Below are 20,421 nucleotides of genomic sequence, written 5' to 3' on the forward strand. Positions count from 1 at the left end.
ATATATATATATATATATATATATATATATATATATATATATATATATATATATATATATATATATATATATATATATATATATATATATATATATATATATATATATATATATATATATTTCTCCTATAGTAGGTAGGTGAAAAGAGGCTGTGTTTGCAATCTGTATAGTATAGGGAATGTGAGCCCTGAATCTTTATGCTAGTCCGAGACTGTGGCCTAATATCGTATCTGCGATGTGGTATCACCTCCTCAGAAACTTGCATTCCGCCTCTTTTTAACACGTGTATTTTAAAAAGTACGTGGTACAGTTTAATATATAGAGATAGATACATTGGTGCAGATGAGATTGTTAGCTCTGTGGGCCAGTTCCTTGATCGGTTGGATGTACTTTATGTAGAACAGGTATTTAAATGTTAATCTCTTTATCTTTATTAAGTGTGGCACTTTACTTCATTCAAGGACAGTGTTCATTTGGTAATTTATTTTATTCTGTTGCGAGATTGGGATTTTTTGGTGGACGCATCTCTAGAATTTGCGTCAATCTGGCCTGTATGGGACATGCTTCTTTTTCCCATTGGCATGTTGTGCTGAGTGGCAGCTGGGACCGTGTCCCCTCTCCCCGCATGATCCCGGTACCGCAACCCCTGCGCATTTTCCCGGTGCACCCCCACCCCCTGCGGTGCTTCTGTTGATGGGGGTGGGGGGTCGATATTCAGTAATTGCACAGAGAAGGGGGGGGGGGGGGGATTTAAGAAAACAACTAGAATACAATGGATTAAGATAAGAGACTGGGGAGGGGGGATTCCATTTGTAAAACAAAGGGGGGAAACTGATTATTTTCTGTTCACCTCCCTCTGTGTCTCTCTCTGTCTCCTCCAATAAGTCACATTGTCAGACTGTCTTCAATATACTCATTTCACCCGTGCTAAAATTAAACGCAAAATCCATCAGCCCCACCAACATACAGCAGATCAGATACTCATCCCACTGCCTGATAGTGCATCTATGTCCACATGTATACAATAATAACATATATATATATATATATATATATATATATATATATATATATATATATATATATATATATATATATATATATATATATATATCCTAAAATTAGGATATTAAGTTGGAAAAGTGGGTGGAAGATAAAATCCCTGAGAGCTCTGTGTATTTCAGGCAGCCTCAGTTGGTTAGATGATGAATGGAATATATTAATATTATATGCCCGGTGCTGTGCTGGCTGGTAATCTTGTCTTCCCAGTTTGGGGGTCCCCCCCCCATATGATCTATTCATCCAGGTGTGTGCGCTGATCCTGCGGAGACCCTGGCCTGACAGTGATGTGTCACTTTATATCAGCCCCCACTCCTACAGCGTCTGCTTTCCTGGCATGATGACTGGGGGGGCAGGAGTAGGGTGCCCCCTGTGCCACTGTCACAGAGAAGAGATGAGGGTCCCCTCTCATGGGGGATAGGATTAGGGTACCACCTTGTGCCTAAGCCAGAGGGACAGGATCGCCCCCCTCCCCCCTTGCCACAGACAGGGGGACATGATCAGGATGCCCCCTTGTGTCACAGAGTGGGCTGTGGGGAGTCAGTGCCACTTCTGATAACTGGCAGAGAATTGGCAAATGTGACCCACAACATTCAAGATTTTCTCCCTTTTTTTTATTTTTTTTTTATTTTATTTTTTTTTTTTCCCTCTCTCATTTTACTCATTTTATTTATTTATTTTTTTTCTCCCGAATCATATAAGCTTCAACCTATATAATAATAATAATAATAATAATAATAATAATAATAATAATAATAATAATAATAATAAGACTAAAGTACCCCAATGCTGACCAGTTGATGGCATCACCCATTGTGACCCCCTGACTGTCATCAATGCACTCCCCCCATTGTCTGTCTCTGTGTACCCCATCCAACCTCCAGGGTGTGTGTGACCCGGCTGGGGGGGGGGGGGGGGGGTAGGGTACCCCCACAATGCAGTCCAGTCGTCAGAATTCTGCTCCTGACTTTGAATGCTGGCCTGTCTGATGCAAAAAATAATGGTTAATATACTGTATTTTATTTACTCAATCCACTCTTGAATCATACCTGGAAATTTCAGAGCTTCTGGACAAAATAAATACATTACGTGAACACTCACACACACTCACTCTCACACTCACACACCCTCACTCACTCACTCACTCTCACACTCACTCACTCACTCTCACACGTTGTTCTTATCTGCGCATAATTGATAAATGGTCAATGTATTATAATGGGCACTGGAAAAAAAATGTTTAGACATTTTCACCTATTTGTTATAGATATGGACTGTGGAAGACAGTATGAGATGAGACCATATGTCTGAGGTCATTAGATTTTATTTATTATTTTTTTTTTCTATTGTACTTCAATTCCATTTGTTTTTTTTTGTTTTGTTTTTTTAAACACCAGGTTTAGGTGACAATCTATACATCCTGCAGTGTATTGGGGCAGATCTGTGCGTCCTGATCGCCCAATTTTTCCAATACTTTATGAAATTGATGGGTACAAGGTGTGCCTCGCAAAAGGCGACAGGAGGCCCTGTCATTCACTGGGGGATGGGGCGATCGTCCTAATCCTATTCAATTGTACAGACGGTAGATGGTAGACGGTAGCCTCGTTCAGGTAGACGATGATCCCTTTTTTTTTTTTTTTCCCCTTACATCATTGATTAGTTATCACTAGTCTGGTGGTAAAATTAGAGCCAGATCTACAGCTATACGCAGCAAAACAGGGTGATGATAAAACAAGGCCTGGCATCGTTTCTTTTCATTCCTAATTTTTACACATTTTTATTTAATAATGGTGTTCTATAGGTAATTATTATCCCATGGTCGCTGTTTAGTGCCTAGAGGTGATTGTCTGTCGTCACAATGAGATCTATAATAAACTGCCAGGGCATCTTAAGCACTACATTGGTGTAGGAGATGCGTTTCGGCGCGCCAGGACGCGTCAGTTCTGCTATCTGACACCGCACTGCCTCCCTACACGGGGTCTCCGCACATCACACCTCCAGCCGTACAGGGGACAAGGCATACAGAACTGATACGAGCTATGCTATAGCATGTGATATTACTGTGATCCCTGACTGCCTGCTGGGGGGGGGGGGGGGGGGGGGGGCTGGTGTAATTATGTCACGGTTTCCCATAGAATAATACAGAGAGTGACATTAGAGATAATAATAATAGTGTATACACGTCTGTATACTGATAAAATGCTATTGTCTCCTCCGCCTTGCGTGTCTGTCAGTGCTGTCCAATCAATGCATGTGATGGGTTATTGGGTGTCTGGGGCGCAGAGGGATAACGGATAGGCCTGTGCATGTGTGTGTGTTTGTACAGCCATGACTTTTACTATTCACACAGACTGTGGAAATGATACGTCGGTGAGGCCTGTGATTTAGATTGCAAGCTCTTTGCATGAGTGGGGGCTGCTATTACATAGGTGTCAGTGGTACGTGAGACATTTTGTTGGTTGTTTTGTGTGTGTTTTACGTGGCCGTACATTCCTTCCCAGAATTCATACATACATGATGCATCAGTTAAGGGTTGTGCATATGGCGTATAGATTGTGAGCTCTTTGGGCCAGGGTACTGTAGTACACTCTTGTGTTGTCTGAAACCTCTCCTGCTAACCACTTTCTGTAACAGATTGGTGATTTATAAGGGTGAATTTATAAGTTGTTTTTTATTGTATTGATAAATGATTCTTGCAAGGTCCATGCACTAGTGACAGAAATGTAGATAACATACAGTTGTAATAAGGGCCCATATAAGCTTACAGTCTATATCACATCCTATCCAGGCATCACGGTGGCATAGCAGTCATCGATCTCTTTGCAGATGTGGGTAAGGGCACCATATGCATGGAGTTTGTATGGTTTTTTTTTTGCATTCGTTTGGGGTTCCCCTGGGCATTCTCATTTCCTCCCACATTGATAACACTCCCCTCCCCTTCTCTGCCCTTCTCTTTGTAAGGAAGAAAAATCCCTTATGTACAACAAAAGTTTAGATTATGAGCTCTCCAGTCAGTGACATGACTATGTACTCTGTATTGTGCTGCAGAAGATGTCAGCGCTGTATAAATCCATAATAATAATAATAATAATAATAATATGGTAGGACATTAGACTATGACTATGGTGCGATTAGATTGTGAGCTCCTCTGAGGACAGTCAGTAACAGGACTATGTATGTACTCCATAAAATGCTGCTGAAGATGTCACTATTATATAAATCTAATAGTCCTAAAGTGTGCATTTAAAAATTTTTTTTTTATATATATATATATATATATATATATATATATATATATATATATATATATATATATATATATATATATATATATATATATATATATATATACTCATTCTAACAATTTTAAGAGAGGCCAGAAACCCCAAATTTCTGCTTTCCTCACTTGCATATCTTGTTTCATCCCCTGGTTATTATTATTTTAGTGAATTTACATAGCGCCAACAAATTGCTCAGCGCTGGTACATAAGATGACAGACAACACAATACAGGTAATATGCAATAAGACAAAACCGGTAGTAATACAATGCCAGATCATACACTGGAGTGGTAGTGCCAATAATAATAATACACGTTCACATTATTTTTGGTGGACTGTACAATCGAGTATGATACACATGGGGAGAGGGCCCTGCCAAAGGCGTACAATCTAGAGGGAGGGGTGTTAATATTATAGTCTGAGGAACAGGTCAGAAGATATCACCCTGTGTGGTCTTCATGGCAAGTACAGATAGCTCTGGTTCCAGAAATGTTTGGACATTATCAAAAATATGGTTAAGGGCTTAAATGCGCTGACCAGCAAGGTGTGTGTAAATGTATGATCGTATGTGTGTACAGTTCTATGGAAGTGTGAGTAAGACGAGAGATGGACGGACATTAATATGGATTTGGGAAACCCGTCCACCCAGGCACCCACAGGAAATATTGTAAAATCTCGGAGAGAATGGACAGACTTGTCAGGCTGCCTGGGTCCGATACTCCCTGCTAGTGTGCTGTGTATGAGGGTGTCTGAGCATCTGCTATGTACACTTAAATATGTTATATATTTATTTATTTTTTATTATTTTTGGTACACAGTTTAGTCATTTGAATTTTTTTTTCCTCTCGTCATATTTTTGGGTATATATTGTATTCGTAACTTTGTCCAGATAATAAAATGTTGAGTCAACTGCTTCCACTGTTCACTGATTCACTGTTCTTTTTGTAGACAGATGTTAGAAAATGCCCCTAGTTAGATTTTTTTTTTTTTCGTGTTCGTTAAACTGTTGTCAGTTTTTATCGCACGCTGTTAGATATTTTTTAAAGGGAAATTTTGTAAATTTGCTGATGTCACCTCTGCCTGTATACAAATTTTCAGTTGCTTCCTCCCAATAATGGTCCATGGTGAGAAATACACACACTTATTATAGCTTTGCTTAGTTCATTGAACAATTGTCCCTTAGAGCTCACAATCTCACCTGTGCAATAGTTTATGGTCAATTCTGGAAAGAACGATAGGCTTGCTGGCATATTTTGGTGATTTATTTCGTCTTAGGTAATAAGGGCATTAAGACTACGGCTATGATAGGATTAGAGTGTGAGCTCCTCTGAGGACAGTCAGTGACATGACTGTACTCTGTAATGTGCTACAGAAGATGGATGTCAGTGCTATATAAATACATAATAATACGGCAGGAAAATAGACTATGACTATGGTAGGATTAGATTGTGAGCATCTCTGAGGACAGTCAGTGACATGACTATGTACTCTGTAAAGTGCTGCAGAAGATGGCACGCACGCACGCACGCACGCACGCACGCACGCACGCACGCACGCACGCACGCACGCACGCACGCACACACACACACACACACACACACACACACACACACACACACACACACACACACACACACACACACACACACACACACACACACACGTGGATTTACACTCTTTCTATATTATATATGGGTAATTTGAATTTTTCCCCAATGTGATATCCAGGCCTCCACAGACAGGCCTCACAGTCTCTTTATACAGCCTGCACTTTCCCATTGCGCTCGCTGTGATGCAAGGCCTAAGATTATCAGAGTGAGGATTGAAAACAGCTGTGCGGTCCCAGAGGTGCTTGTGCTGCGGTCCCACAGTCAGTGAGGCAGCCTATCAGAGGCAGGAGGGCAGCTGCGCTCCCAGGTTACGGGAGAGGCTGGAGGCCCGGTCCCTAAGATATTGCCCTCCTAACAGGGCAGAAATTGTTCCACCCTCCCTGGCGATGAGGCCTTCATGGTGAAATAACACATAAGTAAGAGCTGGGATGGCAAACAATTCAGCTCTGTGCTATATTCAGAATATTTCACATATGCTCGCATGGGATTCACTCCCCCCCCCCCCCTTCTTTTTGGGGGGCCTTTCCCTGTGCATCACTTTACAAGATGATGTATGAAGAGTGAAGCAGATGAAATGAGGGAAGAGCAAGGCCATTGCCCAGCGAGGTCCCATCTTTCATTCTTTGAGTATGTAAAACCAGGGTTTGAGAGGGGGGGGGGGGCATTGGGGTGTAGTGTCGGGTCCATATTGTACTGCAGTATAACTAGATCACCCTGTACTGACACTGTGACACCTGACAGACACAACAGCGGACGGGTATCACAATGTGACTGTGGGAACATGCATTTTTGGAAATATCTCGTGTTTTGATAGATTAGTATAAATATCTGTGTACACAGACATTTGTAAATTATTCCAGGCCAGGGCAATTCCCAGGGGGGCAGGGCGGCAATGCATCCAAATTTTACAACTGCAAAAAAATGTATGCCTGACAAGGTCTCGAGAAGTTAAATTCATTCAACTGTTATTTTTTGCTATATTTTTTTTTTTTGTTATTAATGCAAAAGGTTATTACGGTATCTACAAATTCAACATGCTGAATTTTTGGCTTGTTTGCATGTATAAGAAAACCTTATTACAAAAGTACGGTATCTGTCATGTATATCCTAATTTAAAGCACCACATCAAGAGCTGTATAGTATAGCTACATACTGTAGTGTGAAACGCTGGCCCATCATTTGCAATCACGGTAACCTTTTCTCCTAGGAGATAATTTTCTTTCTAATATTTAAAATAATTGTTCAGCACTTTACGATTGAAAAAAAAAAAACCAAAATGTAGGCGAAAAGTGCTATCAAAAATATTTTGAACATTTTCTTTCTTACTTTATTGACAAGGTGTGAAAATATTTCTTAGGAGAACACCTGGTAGGAAAAGTGACTTGTTTATGGGCCACAGACCTTTTATTCTTTGCGTTCTCCAAAGAGATAATTCTCATCTTCTGTTTTCAAATTAACTTTTCAACACCCTGCAAGTAAAAAAACAAAAAGAAGCAAAAGTAGGTGGAAAAAGTACTGTCAATTATCGGAGTATTTTCTTGCCTGCTGGTGGCTTAAAGAGTAACTGTCGGGCATAAAATAAAAAATCAATTCTCTATTTGTATCTGGTAAACAAGTAATAAGGATGCCAACCAGGCAATCCAAAAGTTAAAATCTCTATTACTTTTCTTGTTTATAAATGATCATTCCCCAGTTTACCTGACTCTTATTTGGTACGTTGCCGCACAAAGGAAGTTGCAGGGCATGCTGGGTTGTCCTTTTTTTGCTTCTTTATTTCCCCTCAGACTTAACTAATGTGCAGAAGCAAAAAAGGACTACCCAGCATGCCCTGCAACTTCCTTTGTGCGGCAACGTACCAAATAAGAGTCAGGTAAACTGAGGAATGATCATTTATAAGCAAGAAAAGTAATAGTGATTTTAACTTCTGGATTGCCTGGTTAGCATCCTTATTACTTGTTTACCAGATAAAAATAAAGAATTGATTTTATGCCCGACAGTTGCACTCTAAAAAGCATTTTATTGATCTGGACCTTTATGCAAATCACCTTTTCTCCTAAGTTTTTAGCCTAGGTGATCATTTCACAGTTTGACAATTTTTTTTCAAGCCATCAGCAAGCAAGAAAATCCTAGGGATAATTTTGGCAGTAATTTTCCAACTACTTTTTGGTACTTTTTTAATTGCAGAGTGCTGAAAAGATTCTTTACACATAAGATGAAAAATTATCTTGTTGGAGAAAAGGGTACTGGGCCAAGGGGCCATATGTAATTAACGTTTTCTCCTGAGTTTTCGCCTAAGAGATAATTGCTCATCTTCAATTTAGAATAACTTTTCAGCAATTTGCAATTGAAAAAGTACTAAAAAGTCGGTCGTTACTGATGGTTTAAAGGGCATTTTATTAACAAGTTTTAAATGATCACCTAGGAGAAAACGTTGACAAAAAAGTGAACTAAGGGCCACTTAGAATCCTGCTCTGAAGAGCTCACACTTTGCCTAGCACACTTTAATGGTGTATAGTTTCCAAACGGTTGTGAGATATTCATGTGTGGTTAATATTTATGTTTGAACAAGTTCTATTTGCAGACTGGCATTGCCCTCACACCTGCAGAACAGAAGTATATGGGCAGTGTTGTTGATCTTATACAGCTGGATAGAAGAATTGATGGCACGGTCTTCTTACTTTTATGGTGTGTTTTTGAGCCATTAAGATGGCTCGATAGATATTTTAGATAGATATTTTCCGACATGTCCGATCTCCCACCCGATCGCTTCGCCGCTCGATTGCAGTGAATGGTAAAAGAAATAAGAAAAATGAGCAGAAGATAAGAGAATTGACTGACGAATCGAGTGGCGAAACGATCGAGCGGGACAATCGAGCAGCAAAAACAAGACGTGTATGCCCAGCATTGTACTAAGTAATTACATTTTTGGGTTTTCTTTCATGTAATGCTTGTGTGCAGTGCGTGTTTATATGCTGGATAAGTGTATGTATGTATGTACATATGTATATATGTACGTATTCACATCAATGGTGCTTCTTGGGTAGATGATGGTGCTATAAAAAAAAGTGGACTTTTTTTTTTTTTTAAATCTTTTTATTCAAACTTACTTGGCCCTTTTTGAATTTATAATTATATATTTTGTTTTATACACTTACTTGAAAGCCCTTTTTGAATAAATAATGATTTTGCACGTACAAGCAGTCGGTGTAATCCAAGTTGCATATCTAAGGCTACATTTTCAGTGGGATGGTTAAATTTTTTTTTTTTTTTTTTCTTATCTGACTGGCAATTTAATTTGTTTTTTTTGGTGCCCACAGCATTTTACAGATAAAGTTGTAAAATTAAGTTGCCCAGTGGATTCTGCAGTCTTTATGTGCACAATAATGTAGCATAATGGGCTAAAATAACCTATAATGCTTTGTGTAGTATGGTAAGAGTCTCGTTTTGTAATCTGCTTCCATTAGTTCTCCTAGTCCTTTAGTCAATTCATATTTCTGAAGTTGTTAAACACGTGCTCTGTAGGTAGGTAGTTGCTGTTGTTTTTGTATTGCTAAGTGTTGCGTTGTTTGTTTGTCCTCGGTAAGCTGTGTAGGATTACTACGATCGTTGTTTTTTCGAGGAGCCGGGAAAAGAGTTGCTCCCGAAAAGGGGTGGGGGGGGGGGGGGGGGGGGGACAAATTAAAAAAAGTGTTGGGCTGTCCTGAAGAAAACAGCTGGCTGTCTGTTGAATACTCAAGTTAAACAGGAATCCTTTAAAAAAATTAAAAGGGATGGCATGTTTTTAGGTATTTTTGTTTAATTTTTTTCCTCTCTTCTTGACTGAGCAAGATCATTTTTTATTTTCTTCAATACAGTGTGGGACAGGTACTCGCACTCCGCAATGATCTAGCAGTATTTATGATTTTTATTTAGTCGTATCTCTCCTGGGATCTTTCATGGGATAGGTCTAAAGCCCCATCTACATGATACGACATGTCCGATCGGGATTCGATTTGCCATTGTTTTGCAATGGCAAATCGAATTGAATCGAATCCCGATCGGACATGTTTGATTAAATCGGATCGTAAATAGTATCGTAATGGAATCGCACAAAGAATTGTATCGTGTACATTGGGCTTAACATCGTAGTCTATTTGTTGTACAAACCAGTTCCTTTATATGTTTTGGTCAATGGCTGAGCCCGTAGTGGCGGGCCTAGTTCTAACTTACTGGTTGGGCAGCAGTGAAAATTAAGTCGCAGCTCCTACAAGTTCAACATAATGCGTAAAGATGGCATAAGGTGAAAGTTGATGATAACCTTGACAGCTGTGTCTGTTAGGTCTCCTTTCCACGAACTGTTGAGCTGTGTGCTCAGCAAGCAGTTACCAGGCAGAAGTAAGCAGTTATCATGCAGCAACGAGCAGTTACTAGGCAGCAGTGAGCAGTTGAGAGAGTTTGGGAGGCATTTCACTGCCTATCAGCGGTCCGTGGAAAGGAGGCCTAAAAGACAGAAACTGGAGGTTTTTTGAATGTAGCGTCTGTTTTACACACTCAGACAGCAAATTTATTGGTCATTTTTGGTAAAAGGTTACAAAAAACACAACAAAAAAAGCAACAGTGGTAGGCGCTCATTCATCGAACTGCTGGACAGGAAGTTGGGTCCGTACTAGAAAATGATTTCCCCCTCCCCACCCAAACACCCCATGACCAGTACCACCATAGAGCTAAATTTGGAGATTTAAAATGTAGTCCATTAACTATCCTGATTTGAAACTGGGTTATCCTATGCTATTCCATCAATATGATTAGCAGAATTTTCAGTTCTGCTAACTGATTTTCACAATGCCCCCCTTTTAAATAGTGTCCCTTTAAGAAATACTATTCTTAAATTATGAAATCTTTATTTTTATTTCTTTAAGACTGTCAGATCCAGAGCTCCTCTAAATAGGTCCAGTGTTACTGCTTGCAGATGGAGTGGCAACCAGAGCTTAGAGTGGGCGTGCTAAATGAGGCTGCTTTCCGAGGACAGTATTCCCGTTCGCACACTGGACTTCCTGTAGAGGTGTCTTATTAGAAGTACATTGCTTTCTTTACACCTGTCTCATGATAATCTAGTAATACAGCAGCCCACAAGTCTGTTAGGGAGAGTGTTAAGAATGCACCCAGTGCACTTACCCAAGAAGGGTTTGAAAACGGGCACACAGACCATGTGACCAGCTTTGGTATGGGTTAAGAAAAAATACTTACCGGTACGTTTGCTAATGTGGACTACTTAAAGTGGACCTGAACTTTCTCTCTGATCTAAAAGATAAGCAACAGCATACTAACCTCTAAAGAAAAACCTTTCTTTGTTACAGCTGATACAAATCCTGCAATAAATCTGCAGTGTTGTCTACTTCCTGCTTTCATGGAAGCAGACATAGGGTTAACATTCTGTGTTTTACAAATTGGCTGCTCTGCCTAGGCTGCTGAGATTCTTGAGCTGATACAGCTGAGGGATCAAAATACAGGTGTAATTAATAGCAGATGAGGGGGATTAGACAGGCTGATCTCTCTAAATACATACAGGGTGCATTCATTTCTGTTTTCCTTCTGTCCTGTGCAAGAGTTCAGGTCCACTTTAACCTGTGCAGGTAGTAGAGGAGGCAGATGTTTATTAAATATATTCCTTTAAAGGGATACAAAATAATAATCCCCCCCCCCCCCCCCCCCAGACATCCCATCTGTTAGTTCTCGAGTTGGAACAGAGCATCATCTTAAATGACCCCCAATAACCTTAAAGGGACAGTCCACTTTTGTGGGTGCCATACAACTGCTTTTCTCTTAAAAAGTGTTTTCCCATTTCTGCTTGCATCTGCCAGTGTTTATATAAAATTGCCAGGGAGTTGAATTCCTCTTCTTTGCAACCATGGTAACAGTATTCTTTTTGTTGTTTATTTTGCTTACTTTGGTGTACAGAACATCCTTGGGTTCCTATTTTCTTGTATGAGTGGTTTGCTGTATAGAGCCAATATTGCCTTGAGGATCTGACACATAGAATTCTTCTCTCTCTGCACACCTTGGATTGCTCAGATTGCAGCCGACTGACACGCCCATACAGCGTTTCCTAATGAGGAGCCACTGCAGCAGTTTCAGCTACAATGTGAATACTAGAGGCAGTATAATTTGCTACAATTCTTACCATCAATGTGAAGTTTGCTGCTGACTTTCTGTGTCACTAGTGTGACTTCAGTCTTGCACGAACCCGGCACGCATATTTGCACTAATGTAATGCTTATCGCACGATCAAGTGGAACAAGGAGTTATGCTAGGTACACACAGTGCCAATTCCCATCAGATCGATGGGTCTAATCAATCATTTCCGACATGTCCGATCTGCTCCCGATCGATAACTGGATCAATTTTCAGATCAGTACTACACAAAATCCTGTTATTGATTAGGAGCAGATGAGGCGTGTCGGAAATTATCGATTTGCCCTGTCGATCTGACGAGAAATTGCATAGTGTGTACCTAGTATTGGATAGCTCACAACTCTGATCACTTGCCGGATTGGGTGGCTGTCCACCCCACATAGAGCTTATGTAACCTTCTTACACTTATAACTTTAATTTTACCCTAACTTAGCTCTCACCCAAACTTCACTCATGCCCCAACGCATCCCCACCATCTGTGACTAATCACAACTGTAATTTGATCTCTCAGCAGCATCAGCTCAGGAATAAATAAAAAACACAGGATGCTAACCCTATGTCTGCTTCCTTGAAGCAGGAAGTAGACATACTGCAGATTTATTGCAGGATTTATACCAGCTGTAACAGAATTTTTTTTTTAAGGTTATGTTGTTGCGTATCTTTTAGAGCAGAGAAGAAGTTCTGAGTTTAGGTCCACTTTTAAACAAAATGCGAATTCAAGTAGCAATTGGGATAAGTGAATCTAAACAATGTCTAGAGCTGGACAGCTTGCTTGCTTCATAGTTCAAATGTGCTTGTCATGATGAACAGCTTGCTTCCTCTCCTCCCTGGATTCAGCTGGTGGGTGGGTCAGTTGATGCCAGGTATCCTTTCGCAACATTCTTTTGTTTACACTCAAGGCCATGTCACTATGTAGGACATGGTGAGCCATTGTAAGGCCCCATTCACACTAGAGCAGTTTGTCGAAATCGCGGCAAAACGTTCAAACGCTGGCACTTTTTAAAAGCGCTAGCGTAATGAAACCGTATGGGCCCATTCTTGGGCGATTTGCGCAAATCGCACAAAAACGGGCAAAAATGCCGAATGCAGACGCGTAGCCTGCACCATTTTCAGGCGATTTCCAGGCAATCGTGTTTCAGTGCTATAGAAGCGCAAAACGCGTTTGCGCCAAAATCCCCGCAGTGTTCAGTGATTTTTTTTTTTTCCCCCGCGTGAAATCGCAGAAAAATCATTCCTGCAAAACTCCCGCAAAAATTACTGACGTTTTCAAAACGCAAGTGTGAATAGAGCCTGAGACCCCACTATACAGACTGTTTTTAATGCCCGCCTGAACAGGTTCTTATTCTGTAAGTAGCATTAAGTGCCGCTTGTGGCTGGGTTCACATAGGACATAGCGTGAAAAATTGGCTTTTTATGTCATGTTTTCTGTTCATGTCGTTGGGGGTTTTTGGTGCATTTGCGTTTAACGCAGATACTAGCGGTTTGTGTGTTTTTTATATTCAAATTTAAGTAAATCACTAGGAAGACAACAGGAAGCAGAAATACTTCAGAAACCTTTATTTTTATTTTTTTTATAAAACGCATAAAAAAACCAAAGTGCAATCCATAGTGTTCCCATTGACTTTCATTATGTGCGTTTTGGCAGAGTTCCTGCATATAATGCAACAAAACCAGCATTTCAGGACGCATAATGTTTTTTCTGCGTCCAATGACTAACATGCTGCATAAAACAGTGTTTTACGCAACGCTTGCGTTTCTGCTATGTCTGCACCCGGCCTGAAAGGGAGCAATCAAATGCAGTCGTTTCCTCATTTGGATTGGCCCAATTGCAAGCTGAATGCAAACGGAAACGGAATGTGCAACAAAACCCTGCAATGCTTCCGCACACTGAGCTGGGCATACTGTCACCCCAAGCGATCGTGAGAGGTCAGTTAGGGTGACCTTTTTCTCAGGTTTATGTGTCTGGTTTGTAACATGCCTGTTGTGTTAAAGCGGATCCGAGATGAAAAACTATAACAAGTAACTTGTCTATATTTCTTATCTAAAGTATAGATAGCTTACACAGCAAATCTAGCTGCAAACAGCTTTAATAGAATATGATTATTCCTTTCTGTGATACAATGACAGCAGCCATGTTGTTTGTAAACATTACAAACAGACAAGCTTATCTGCATCTTCTGTGGAAAAAAAAAAAAAACCCGAATCCCCTCCTCCTCCTCCCCCCCCCCCCCCCCCCTGCCTCTGAAATCTCTGGCTAGTATCACCTCCCCCCCTCCTCCTGCCCAGACTGAGCTCCCAGGAGTCCTTGCTACTGCCAAGGCTCTCTGTAAAACTGTGGGTGAGGCTTGTTTAGTTCATAGGGAATTAGAGTATTAAAACAAAAACAAAAAAGTATTTGGCCCAATCAGTTTAAGACCTCTTTCACAGCGGGACGTTGCGTTTGATGCGACGTTAAAGTCGCACAACGTGCCCCTAACGCAGCGCATGTAGGTTATGAAACTGGACGTTATTTTGCACTGCGTTGTCTCTTGGTGCGCTGTTTTCGACGCATACTGTTGGAACGAAAACGGCGCATGCGTTACATTTAAAAAAAACAAAAACAACAAAAAAAAATTACTGAGCCCGTGCAACACGCATAATGCTGGGAGTACGCTGATAGATTTTCTCTTATCAATCGAGCCGTTGATGGCTCGATTGATAATTTCTGACAGGTCCGATCACCGCGCGAATCGATTCCCCGCTCGATACCCATGGGCAGACAATAGTGGAAATCGAGCGGAAGATAAGAAAGCGCCCGCGGGGACGAGCGGGAATCGATCTGGACGGCCGCAGGGATGCGGCAGGAGACTATCTGGCGGCTAATCGAGCCGCCGGATCTAACCGTGTATTCCCAGCATAACACAGCAAGTTTATTGCTAAACGCACAGCATGCAGCACTTTCGAAATATTGCTACACGTTGCACTGTGAATGTCGCACTGACTTTGTATTGCTGTGCGTTAGTCCGTGGTATAAGTTTTTATAACCTGCGACTTTAACATCCCGCTGTGAAAGAGGCCTAAACCAGAGTGGAACCTGATTGTTCCATTTTCAATCTGCATAAAAATGTACATAATCCAGCATGATGAACTCTAACATATTTGCATCTCATTGATCATCCCTACCTTGAACAAGGGGGGGGGGGGGAGGGGTTTGGGGCGAGAAGAGGCGCCTAGTGAAATGCAAATGGATTGTCTTGTAGGCAAATTTTATATTGCTTTGAACTTAGCAAATACAATTTAGCAGGCTAGTGACCTGTTCTGTTCCTGTGCGGGGGTGGGGGGGCAGAGAGCTGACAGGGCTAGTGACCTGTTCTGTTCCTGTGCGGGGGTGGGGGGGGCAGAGGGCTGACAGGGCGGCCACAAGAGTTGGGCTACACGGAGGTTGCAGGGAGTGCGGAGGACAGAGCTGTCGGCCGGCGCTCTGCCCAATCAGTCCGCTAGGGCTAGTCGCTGGATGAGGTGTCTGTGCCGCTGTACACATGCTAGATTCTCAGCTGTCTTTATCGGCAGAGTTTTATCTAGTGCAGGGGTCTCAAACTCAATTTACCTGGGGGCCGCAGGAGACAAAGTCAGGATGAGGCTGGGCCGTATAAGGAATTTCAGAATTGCGGCGCATCGCCGGCTCTGCCCGCCCCTCTCACTCTTCCTTCACAGAGAGGGGCGGCGATTGACGTCAGGAGGGGCAGAGCTGAAGCTGAAAGCTCTCTCCCTTCCAGGAAATGCCAGCGGATTGCCCCCCTGGCGATTTGGGGGCTCTGCAGCCCTCGTTTAGCGGCGGGGATGCGGCAGATTACTTGGGAGCACTGAAGCGAACTATAAGGAAGCTTTTGCTGGCGAGGGCACCAAAATATTGTATCGAGGGCCACAAATGGCCCACGGGCCGCGAGTTTGAGACCCCTGAGTGTGTGTGCAAGGTTTAAAGGGAACACGAGGTGACTGGGATATGGAGGCTGCCATATCTATTTCCTTCTAAACAATGACCATTGCCTGGCAGTGTGTTCCAGGGTTTTGACTCTGACACTACTTATGCCAGAAGATCAGCAGGACTGCCAGGCAACTGATATTTCCAAGGAAATAAATATGGCAGCATCCATATCCCTCTCCCGTCGGGTTCCCTTTAAGGGCCTGTTCACATTTACGCAATTAGCATGCGCTTTCTGCTAATCACTAAAGCGCTAATGCTTTATCCTATGGCCGTGTTCTCACTGCTGTGATTGGTGCGTGAACGTTTTGCGATTAGCGCCATTCACAAACGTGTTACGTGCAGCATTTTCTGGGCGATTATGGAGAGATTGCGGTACAGCTCTTATAAAGCACTGACAGCGATCGCTCTGGAATCGCGGAAGTGTCCAGTGTTGTTTTTCAGGTGCTAATTGCAGTAAAATCACTCGCGCAAAACGGAAGCGCTTGCCTTTTTAGATGTGAACGGGGCCGAATGCTGGGAATACACGGGGCGTTTTTGAGGCAAATAGATGGTTCAAGAGATAATTCCCGACATGTCCGATCTCACTTTAGATCGTTTTACTGCTAGATTCCAGATAGAAGTGAATGGAACTTGATAAGATAAGAGAATGAAGTGGGAAATAAAGCTGAGACATGAATCGAAATCCGATCGAATGGCAAATCGACCGCAAAAACGCATTGTGTATTCCCAACATCGGGCTACTTTCACAGTGACTCGTTGCAACGGACAATATATAATCCCATAGCAAACACACAGGGCCGGTTCTAGCAACAATTGGGCCCCAGGGCAAAATTAGCCTGGGGCCCCCCCAACAGACACTGCAACCAAAAAGCGTCACTAGGGGCCCTTTGTTACAGCCAAATTTCCCTCCTTGGCCCCTCAGCTGGCTGCTGACCCTCCTTCCCAATCACCTCCTAACTTAACTGTGCTCCCCGGGGCCCCTGCAGAGTCTAATGCTTCATACACACTTGAGATAAAAGTCTTTGGAAAATGAAAGATCACAGACCAATTTTACCCCCTTCCATGTAGTATGAGAGCCATACTCTACACAGTCTGTTCTATGGAGCCGAACTCCCCATAAGACAGAAAACTTTGCAAGATGCTGCACACACAGATGCCCGTACACACTCAACAGATCATTATCTGCAAAAGATCTGTTCCTGCAAAAGATCCATTCCTGCAAAATGCATTCATAGTCTGAGATCTGCAGATCCTCATACACACCTTGTTTAACAGACTTCATCTGCATATCTGGCAATCATCTGCAGATCTGAAAATCCATCCTGGTGGATCTGATCTGCAGATGATCTGCAGATGATTGTATGTTAAACTAGGTGTGTATGAGGATCTGCAGATCTCATAGACTATGAATGCATTTTGCAGGAACGGATCTTTTGCAGGAGCGGATCTTTTGCAGATAATAATCTTGTGAATGTGTACGGGCATCTGTGTGTGCAGCATCTTGCAAAGATTTCTATCTGATGGGGAGTGCAGCTCCATAGAATAGACTGTGTAGGTGTGGCTCTCATACTACATGGAAGGGGGTAAAATTGGTCTGTGATCTTGCCTTTTCCAAAGACTTTTATCTCAAGTGTGTATGCAGCATTAGGCAGTGTAGTGTCTCACTTGCCTGCCAGCCAACACAGGTGATACGCTACTCTGCCAAAAACTCTGCAGAGGCCCTGGGGAGCAACCGTTAAGATGGGGGGAGAAGACACCTTGGGGGGCCCTACAGGCTCTGGGGCCCTGGGGCAATTGCCCCCTTTGCCTCTATGGTAGTGCCGGCCCTGCAAACACAGGCTGTTCACCAGAAAACACATTTATGTTTTTTTTTTTTTTTTTTTCTGAAATAAGGATTTTTGTTTTGTCTTATCACCTGTTCAGGTGTATGAGCCACCTAAGCAATCGCACATTCATTTTGCACTAGTAACACACGTTGAGCTCTATGAAATGAATAGGAGCATGTGACAACGGGCCCGCTGCCTTCTATGGGGCCTCCTCTACCCCCCCCCCCCCCCCATCCCCGGGCCGCATCGCCCCGCATATAGAATATTCCCCCTATAGTCATATTATAACTACAAGCTGACATATGTGGGCTCGTACTCCCTGAATTGTTTTCCATGGAAGTCTTACAAGGAACTTGCGTCTGGAACGCTGGAGGGGCGAAATTAATAAAATTCCTCATATTCATGAATTACGCTCTGTACAATAATCCGCAATATATGAAGATAAATACATTGTGGAAGTACACGGAAAGGGCTTGGTGTATTAATTTATCTTTAAGAACTCAACAGCGCGGTGTTCTTTATAAAGAGCGCAACTCCAGGCACATACATTAGTTTTACCTTTCAAACGTAAGTCGTTATCTGCATTATTAATTGGAGGCTCGTAGCCCCAGGACAGATGTCAGTTTGTGTAACTGAATCCAGAGTGTAGTTGTGGCACTGGATTCCAGTTAAGGAGGGAGACCTGTGTGTTTCCAAGGCTGATTAGGACTTCAGAGCTGGTCCCGGACACGCCCCCTGTTATCTTACCGAGTGTGATGATGTCACGGCATTTCCCCTCCCCCCGGCATGCTGAAAAGGCACTTTTCTACGGCCGCATTGCATAATCAGAAGCTTACCTTTAGGGCTCTTTCACATCAGAGCTGGCGTTGGAGAACGCTCAACGCATACGGTTTATGTGCGTTTTAATGCGTTTTGATATGCGTTGCACTGCAGTAAGTGTGCGTTTTTAATCCGTTTTCAATGCGTTACAGCACATAAGAAAACGCAGGTAATTTTTTTTTTTCTTTTTTAGTTTTCAACTTTCAACATTGTTCCTCTGTTGCATTCTGGGACTGATTGCCTGCGTTGACATTTTAAAAACGTGCATAGTGTGCGTTTTACATTGACTAACATTGTAACGCGTAAAGCTAGCGTCGGCCGAAAAACTGCACCTGGGTGCAGTGTAACGCAACACACAAAAACGTTGCGTTGTGTGAAAGCTAAAATGAGTCTATGGACTATCATTTTACCTTGGGTAATTACGCAAACTTTACCCGTTGCGTTGAAATGCAGAAAATCTGCCCTGATGTGAAAGAGCCCTGAGTATTTGTTTTTGAGGCAGTAGATGTTGGTTTTTAATATCTTTACAGGACCCCTGTAGTGAGAGGAATATGGTGGCTGCTGTAATTATTTGCTATTAAACAATACCAGTTGCCTGGCAGTCCTGCTGATGTTTCATGTATCAGTAGTGTGTCTGAATCGCACTCCTCAGTGTTCTCCCCAGAAATTTTTTCCAGCCGGGTGGCATGAAATAGTAGCCGGGTGGGGCGAGATGAGAGAATGCAGGGCTGGTGCTTCTGTGCGCAACTCTGCTTACAGCATAGGAGGAGGTGAGTCAATGACAGCCGGGTGCTCATTAAAACTAGCCGGGTAGAGCGCCCAGCTAAAAGAGCCTGGGGAGAACACTGCTCCTGAAACAAGCATGCAGCTAATCCAATCACACGTCAATATTAGAGGCAGAAGCTCAGCGGGAGAGCCAGACGATCTCCATTCTGTAGAAGGCAATAAATATGGCGGCCCCCATATCACTCTCGGTTCTGGTGTCCTTACAATGTTATGCGACGCACAAGCACCGTGTGAGGCCTTGTTCACATTATTAATCGCCAGCGCTATCGCAAGCACTGAGCGATTTTATTGAGTGATATTGAAAGTGCTTTTCTAAGCGCTTCTGTGTAGCGAGTGAACTCCTTGCCCCGGAAATGAGCAAACACACAATGTATTTATTCATTAAAAGCGCTCCGAAAAGTGATTTTCAAAGTGCTTTTTCAAGTGCTTACCAATTTTTATATTTTTTTTTTTTATTGAATCGCAAACACTCAGAAAATGGTGCAGTAGCCTCGTTTGTGATTGGATCGCTCATGTGAGAACACTCAGAAGCGCTTTTAAAGTCATTTTAAAAATCGCCAGTGCTTAAGAAAAAAAAAAAATCGCTATAAGTGTGATCAAGCCCTGAATCTACCTTGACTCCTCTTTTTGGGATATAAGATGCGGACATATACGGTAAGTTGCCGGTTAACGGTGCCATTTTTTTTTTTTTTTTTTTTTTTTTTATTGAAGTAACTTGTATTTGTACAAGATTATTCACATCGAAAGAAAACATTGCATTTAATCGGCCCACAGCCTTATTAAAGGACAGCTGTAGTGAGAAGGATATGGAGACTGCCATATTTATTTCCTTTTAAACAATACCATTTGCCTGGCTGCCCGGCTGCGTTGGGCCTGAACTCAGAACTTCCTCTCTGCTCTAAAAAT

At 42.3% G+C, this 20,421-nt stretch overlaps 1 protein-coding gene across 6 annotated transcripts in view; it reads left to right on the top strand.

Annotated features, from left to right (window-relative positions):
- BAHCC1 (BAH domain and coiled-coil containing 1) overlaps nucleotides 1–20,421 on the top strand; it is a 270,267-nt gene that overhangs the window by 91,599 nt on the left and 158,247 nt on the right. The window lies entirely within an intron of this gene.

The sequence above is a fragment of the Hyperolius riggenbachi genome, chromosome 12 (assembly GCF_040937935.1).
Source record: "Hyperolius riggenbachi isolate aHypRig1 chromosome 12, aHypRig1.pri, whole genome shotgun sequence".
In the NCBI taxonomy this organism is placed as follows: Eukaryota; Metazoa; Chordata; class Amphibia; order Anura; family Hyperoliidae; genus Hyperolius; species Hyperolius riggenbachi.